Source organism: Triticum dicoccoides, chromosome 7A, assembly GCF_002162155.2.
Source record: "Triticum dicoccoides isolate Atlit2015 ecotype Zavitan chromosome 7A, WEW_v2.0, whole genome shotgun sequence".
In the NCBI taxonomy this organism is placed as follows: Eukaryota; Viridiplantae; Streptophyta; class Magnoliopsida; order Poales; family Poaceae; genus Triticum; species Triticum dicoccoides.
The window spans coordinates 635,449,966-635,457,531 of record NC_041392.1 but is presented as its reverse complement, the minus strand read 5'-3'; the positions used below and the strand labels follow the sequence as shown (position 1 = coordinate 635,457,531).

Sequence of the window (7,566 nt, the reverse complement as noted above, 5' to 3'; positions counted from 1 at the left end):
ATGGGCCAATCAAGCAGGACAATAGAAGTAACCATATCGAGTTCAGCTCCAATGTCGACCAGAGTTCGGATCATTCTAGACCCGGAGGTTTGATATAATGGAGCACATTCAGTAGCATATATACAATAAAAATGTAAGCGAGGTTTCTGAGCCAAAAGTGATACTTAGCCGGCATGTTCAACTTCAGAATAATCAGACTTCAATTTTATTTTATTTTTGCGCATAATCAGACTTCAACTTGACAAGCAGCAACTACAGAGCTCAGAGTTAAGATCTGTAGTTGCACACACTACAAACGCATCAGGATCTCGAAATAAGTGCTGTTCTGGATTGAAAAAAGACCTTGATGCACCAAAAGATCCTCTTTGTGTGTCTGTGTGCCATTAGTTGAAGCAGAGAGATATAAGCAACTCAGAAGCCATTAGTTGGAAAGAGGGAAAGATTCATCTTATACTCGGATTCAAAAAAGGTGCCTGGGCCGACACGGATTCAAATTATTTGCCGCCACTTCTCTGTCTCCCGCGTCTCTTCTTTCTTGCTCGCCCCCGTCTCCCAAATTCCCGATCTATCTCACCTCGCTCTCCACCGCATCCTCTTCCTCCCTCCCGCCGGATCCCTACTCTCGCGATCGTCGTTTGATCGTTGCTCTCGCGACTCCGCGGCCGCGACCATGGCCGGCACCACGGTGCTCCCGCCGTCTCTGCTCCCGCGCCATAGCGCCGCCGCCACCGCCGACCTGCACTCCTGCTCCTCCCGCGTGCGCGTAAACCCGGCCTTGATGGCGAACCCCGCGGCTGCCAAGAAGCCAAAGCGCCCCGGATCCGTGCGCGACGTCCAACCGCCGCCGGCGAAGCGCGTACGCGGTGCCTGCTCCGGGAACGAGCTCCATGTCGCGGTCAACGCCAACATCAAGGGCAGAAAGCTTCCGTGTCCCAGCAGCGGCAAGGATCTGAAGAGTCCGACATGCCTCCACTCGTCCGTGACCAAGAACCAGGTCGCCCAATCTCCGGCGAGCGCGACGCAATCGAAGCCGCCGATCAGCATGCGCGAACTGATCGCGAACGCTCGCCTCACCATGGCTCTTCTCGACAAGGCTCGCGGTGCCGCCGAAGAAGAGGCCAGCCGTCGGGGCGACATCGAGCGCAGCCGAGCGGAGGCCCGGCGAAAGGTGGAGCAGATGGCGGACACCGTGCAGTTCAACGACCCCTGGATCCATCACTCCGACGTGACCAAGTCCCCTGAGGAGCTGCTCCAAGCAAGACAGCAAGCATGGCGTTATCAAGCTCACTGCATCGAGATGGCTCGTCGACGGGACTTTGCTCAAGCGATGCAAATCCACGGATGAGTGCTCAAGTGATGGAAGCAGAGGAAGAAATCATCAGCGGTGCAAGCTTCTTGGTGGTAGTCTTACATCAGAGGAAGCAAAGCAGAGGAAGCAGGGGAAGCAGAGAAGATGAAGCAGAGTCGCTAGTGCTAGTTGCAAGTGTGTAGTAGGAGTATTTCGCTGGCCATCAATTAGTAGTGCGAGTGAGATTCTTAATTTGGCCATCAATTAGTGTGCATTATGATCACAATTGATCAATGAATGCAAGGGATTGTCCTATGTAAAAGCATTGGATCTGATGTATGCAAGTAGCACCAGATCTCTTTCTATGTTTTCAATCTGTTGTAGTAGTATGTTTTTTATGTAAAAGCATTGGATGTGATGATCCCACCAAGAATATCACTTCTGTGCTTGAACTACTATTCCAGATGACTTCTATTTTTCTGGAGAAGAACAGATATGTGTGCTTGCTGAACTCCTGAATCCTGATGCAGAATCTACTTGTCGCATCAGATCTCTTTCTATGTTTTCCGTCTGTTGTATTTTTCAGTCTGTTGTATGCAAGCATTGGATTTGATGGATGCAAGCATACCACGAAGATCACTTCTGTGCTTAACTACTATTCCAGATGACTGCTATTTTCCTGGAGAAGAACCGATATTTTTTCTCGAATACGCACGAGTGTGCGTATCATTCATTAAAGGAGAAGGGGGAAAAGACTCCCCAAATATTCACGTGGGCTACAATATTTACAAAGAACACTCCCGAATCCACCGAGCACTAACTCCTATTACATACTACTCACTGGCTGTCCGTTCGCTACCTAACTCTTCAAACCCTCTAATGTCGTCTTTAAACAAGCCAGCTTTCGCCCAGAGCCTCCCTTCCTCAAGTAGCCGCTCTTTGACTCGTGGCAGAGAAACTGGAGCCCCATTGAACACGACGTCGTTTCGATGCTTCCAAATTGTCCACAAGGCGAGGATGCATTTTGCCCTAGTTGATTTCCTGCCCGTCGGGTCCCGATCCTGCCTCAGGCACCAAGCACTCAAAGATTCATTCTAGAGTGGCTCCAGCTCCCGAAGCCCTGTCGTTCGGCTTATCTCATGCTAGACCTGCCGTGCAAATGCACAGCCAAGCAGTAGGTGCTGCAATGTTTCTTCCTGTTGATCACAGAGGGGGCACGCATCCTGATGAGGTAGACCTCGTCTGGCCAAACGATCCGACGTCCAACAATGCAGATATGTTGTGTGAATTTTACACCTCAACAATGCAGAATTTATTTGTTGTGTCAGGAAGGCGCCAAAAAGCATGTTTCATTCAGTACAATTGGTGTATATGCTATTTTCCTGGAGAAGAACATATATGTTGTCTGAATTTTGCAACTGCTGCAAATTTCATTCGGTACAATTGGTATATATGCCAGACTAGTTTCATGTCACACTGCAAAGAAAATCAATAGTACTTGACGACAATGGTGCTTAGTGCATTTAATTAACAAATTCATAGACATGGATCCATTGAGGTAAGGGAATTACAATGCATGATGCGTCATCTGAATTCAAACTACACGGCTTCATTCCAAATCAACTCAGCTACAATGAGAAACGTTGGCAACATCCACAGGTATTGCAGTTCTTCCTCCTCCTCTGTACCTTCAGCGTCATCCGCAGCTTCTCGGCTTTTTTTCCTGAAGAGAAATCACGAGTGCGCACTTTAACACGCTTGGAAATGGAAAAATTAGCTCTGCTCTGTACAAGTTTTGTAGCTCCTGGGGTGACATATTCTTTTTCCTCTGTGAACGCCAGTACTTTGTTTGTATCTTGTGTGCTAATAAAGGGGCTTATTTGTAAGAGCTAGACCTCCTTTTAGCATAGCTTGGAACATCAAGATGATGCAGGCACAAAACAGTCCTGAACTTGTAGCAGCTCTGAAGTTCAGGGTTAATATTGATGTTTCCTTCCCTAAATAGCACTTGTCATCAGTAGTTAAATGAACTAGTTGTTTTTCTTTTTTGTTTTACTTCTGAATCGCAACTTAATATATTTTTGGATGGAGTCCCGCCGCTACATATTAACTGAACTGTGCAACATTTTTAGAAAAATAACTGGTTTACTGGACTTCAACATCCAATGAGGATATAAGTGAAATTCAACATTAACATTCAGCATATTCAGCGCAACAACGTTAAGAAAAAAATCAGCTATTGCAACTTACTGAATTCAGCATCATTTTGTTGGGGATGCATCTTTTTTGTAATGAATTCAAGATGAACATCTATCAAGTTCATATCTGTTATCATCAATGCAACAAGGAATTTACTCAGGAAAACATTTAGTCTCTACACAAACAAGCTCATCATCAACGCAAATGTTGCAATGCTTCTGCAAAACACGGAATCGCTCAAGGATTTCAAAAGGTTAGGGTTTTCAGATAAGAACTCACACAATTTGTACTACTCGTAGATATGGTAGGGGCACCATCAGGGAAAACAATTGGCGGATCGTGGTACATCCGCGCAGTGGTGGCTTGAAACCTGGGATCTATGCCACTCGTTGGAGCTAAATTCATCCGTCGGGGAATAGTCGTCACCTCGGAGCTTTGAACCATGGTGGAGGAGAGCAGATCCCTGGCAATATGGTGCGCCATCTGACCGGATTAGGAGCAGGTGGTGATGGGAGGTGTTGCAACGGTGTCGTAGGGGCGTGATCGCATTTTCCTAAATTTATTTCAAGCCATCAGGGTTCAAGTCCTGACTTACACTGGTGCTCACATTTTCCTGGATTTATTTTACATCGTCTGGTGATGTGCGTTCAGTGGAAAGAGACGTTAACCTTTGACTACGAAGACGTCTTTGGCGACTTCGTCAATCTCAAGATGATGCTCCGGTTCAGCACTCGGAGGTGCTTACAGGGGTCGTATTCAAGAAGAAAAAGATGCTTATAGGGGTATGGTGTGTGCATGAGTTTATAGGAGTGATTTTATGTGTGTATGTTTAGAGCATCTCCACTCGTTCGGCCCCCCAACGCACCCGGCGATCGCGTTTTGGCGTATGCGCCGGCGGTTTTTTCGCCCTGGGGGCGATCCAGTTCCCAGCCGCGCCCCCAGGTTTCGGCCCCCAGACGCCCATAAATTCAAACTTGTCTTTCCCGCAGCCAAAAAGCGCCACAAGTTCGGCGATCATTATGACACAGTTCGGCGATCACCATGCCATACTTCGGCGATCAAACATAGACGAAAGTTCGGCGATCAAAAGAAAGGGCGCGTAGACAAAGGAACACATCAAACGGCGGGCTCCTCTTGCGTGAGACTGGCCGATGTCGGCGTGCTCGGCGTCGGTGTACTCGGCGTCGGCGTGGCTTCTGCGTTCGGGCTGGTGGTCGGCGGCGTGGCTTCATTGCTCGGGCTGGGCTCGGCATTGGTGTCGATTATAGCTGGCCAAACGGGCCGTGCTAACTGGGCCGACCCGGTAGCACGCAGGCCCGGCACGACCCAGGCACGGCACGGCCCGGGCTAAACGGGCCAGGCCCGGCACGCGGCACGCCATGGGCCGTGCCTGGGCCTGGAGGCTAGGCACGCGGGCCGGCACGGCACGGCCCGTTTATGTTTTTTTGAAAAATATAAATATATATGTCCTATATAAATACCGAATACCCTAATATGTTTAATATTTTCATAGTGTATGCGTATTTTGTTAGTGCTTGAATCTAAGTAGTAGTAGTGTTATAGTGTAGTCTTTGTATTTTTTATCCTTTTGTAATTATAGAGTATGTCTTGTATTCTTTTATTCTTTTAGATGGGAGTTTTAATGATGTATATGTGCTAATAAAACTCTAGATTTATCTCACATAATAGTCTACCAGATTTTTGCAATTTTCTAATTTTTTTGGCCTTTTTTTGCAGTTTTTAGAGGTATTGCGAAGAAAAAGAAAAAAATCGCGCCAGACGGCCCAGCGTCCTCCAACGGGCCGGCGTGCCTGGGCGTGCCGCGTGCCGGCCCATGTAGACTACGTGTCGTGCCTGGGCTGCTAGCTCCCGCCCGTGGGCCGGCACGGCACGGCCCGGTTATTATTCGTGCCGAGACGGGCCGTGCCGTGCCAGGCACATTTACGGCGGGCCGGGCCGTGCCGTGCCGGGCCGGCCCGTTTGGCCAGGTATAGTGTTGATGTGGGCTTAGGGGTGGTGGTCGAAGCCGGCCCGCACATCTGGTTCAGGATGAGTCCGCGCTTCGCCAGGCACCACGCTTTGACTTGCTCGTCTATCCTCGACATGTCTGCCGACATCAAGAACGTCAGGTCGGTGTTCCTCTTCTTCGCGGTGACGTTGGTCCTGAGAAGGTCAAGCTTCACGTCCTGCTTCGTCATCAAAGCCGACCAGCGCGTGTCGGATTTCTCCTCCCTCTTTGCGGCGCTGTTCTTGGCGTCGACGATGCACTGCTCGATTGACGATTGCAACCGTTCGGCAGCAGGTGCCACGTCCCTTGCCATCTTGGATCTTTTGTTGCCATCAGGGCGCCCATCCGTCGTCCCAGGGTAGGCGCGTCCGGCTTGTACGTCTCCTTGGCCTTGGCAAGGGTGAGCCGAACCTCCCTCCACTTCTCGCACGACTCGATCCTGGAGAACACGTGAGGGAACTTGAACTCTTGGTCGTCGCTGTTGTCCTGGAGAAACATGTTGAACATCCGAACCATCTACACAGCCGAAGAACAAGAGTCGGTGAAGTGCACGGCGAAAAAGAGTTGAGCCGACGGGCTGGGCATACCTGACCCTCGATGTTGGAGCCGCTTTTCGGGCGAGCCGCGGCCTCCTCTACAATCCCATGTCATTTGTTGCAGGGCACCTGGATGATCGCCCAATGATTTGACATGGCTGTGTCACCACGCTCCATGTGGATGGTGGCAAAGTAGGGGTCGACCAACTTGCGCTCGTCAAACGCCGGCTTGATCCTTCTCCAGTACGTATCGGTGTTCTGGTTCACGCTGGTGATCGAGTCGATGCTGACTGTCTTCCATGCTTCGGCGAGGCACTCGTCCTCCTTCGATGTCCACTTGACGCGAGGCTCGCCCGGCCTGGCATTGGCCGCCTTCTTCTTCTTCCTCCCTTTCATCGTTGGTGCCGGCTCCGCCTCCTGCTCCGCCTGTTCTTTCTCCTCCCCCTCCTCATCGGCGTCGTCGAGATCGTCATCCATGTCGGCGTCCATCGTGTCGTCTTGTGCGTGGAACCCAGGGCAGGAAGCGGCGGAGACCGAGCCGCTCGTGATGATCTCATCCATTTCGGTGCCGGTGTTATTGAACTGTGGCGCCGAACCATGTCCAAACGGCAGGGTGCCCCGGCGCAGAGGAGGCGCAGGCAAGGCTGAGTACGTAGGCGGCTAGTAGATGTACTAGGTGTTGAGGCCGGCAGTGAATGCGGGGGAGGGAGCGCGTTGGTCGGGGTTGAGGCCGGAGGGCGAGGCACGCGGCGGCACGCCATGCGGGAAGGTGATGTTGGGGTTGAACCCACCATGCGCATCACCGTCGAGTAGCCAGGCGATGGGGCGTACCCCCAATGCGGTGGGGGCGGCGAGAGGTTGGCCGGCGACGCGACACTCGCTTGGCTCCCCCACGTGGCATGTGGGCCGTGGCCGGGCGACAGGTTCATCATCCCCGCACGAGACGCCTCTGCCTGCTCCGCCGACGCCACCGCCTCCTGGCACTGAACGTCCACACTCCACTCGGCGTTGGTCACGCTCGGCGGTCTTTCCAGCGGCACCCTCGGCTTCCTCTGCTTCGGTTGGGTGGCATCAGCGATGCGAGGGGCAACATATTTCTTCGGCGGCATGGCGATTGGTCCGATGAGGAGAATGGCGGGAACGGCGGGGGAGAAGCGTGATGTCGCTTGAACTACGTCGGTATGAGGAATGGATGATGCAGCACAGCTACGGTAGGTATTTTTCTCGGTTATGAAACCAATATATAATTCCGGTAGGAGAACCAAGGAACATTATGTAAACGGTACCTCCACACAAAGAACAAATACTTGCAACCCGACGCTTATGAGGGGTTGTCAATCCCTCTATAGGTAACGATGCCAGAAATTGTCAAGTTGACGGGATAAAAATTGTGTAGATTGGATAATAGATCTTGATAAAACACAAAATAAAATAAGTAATAAAAAAGTGCAGCAAGGTATTTTTGGGTTTTTGAAATAATAGATATGAAAATAAAAGAAAATAAAAATAGATCTCAAAGCAAATATGATAATTAA

The 7,566-nt window shown here is 50.6% G+C and overlaps 1 pseudogene; it reads right to left on the bottom strand.

Moving 5' to 3' along the window:
• Positions 1-4,316: 4,316 nt before the first annotated feature.
• Positions 4,317-7,140, bottom strand: LOC119333747 (annotated as a pseudogene).
• Positions 7,141-7,566: the final 426 nt, after the last annotated feature.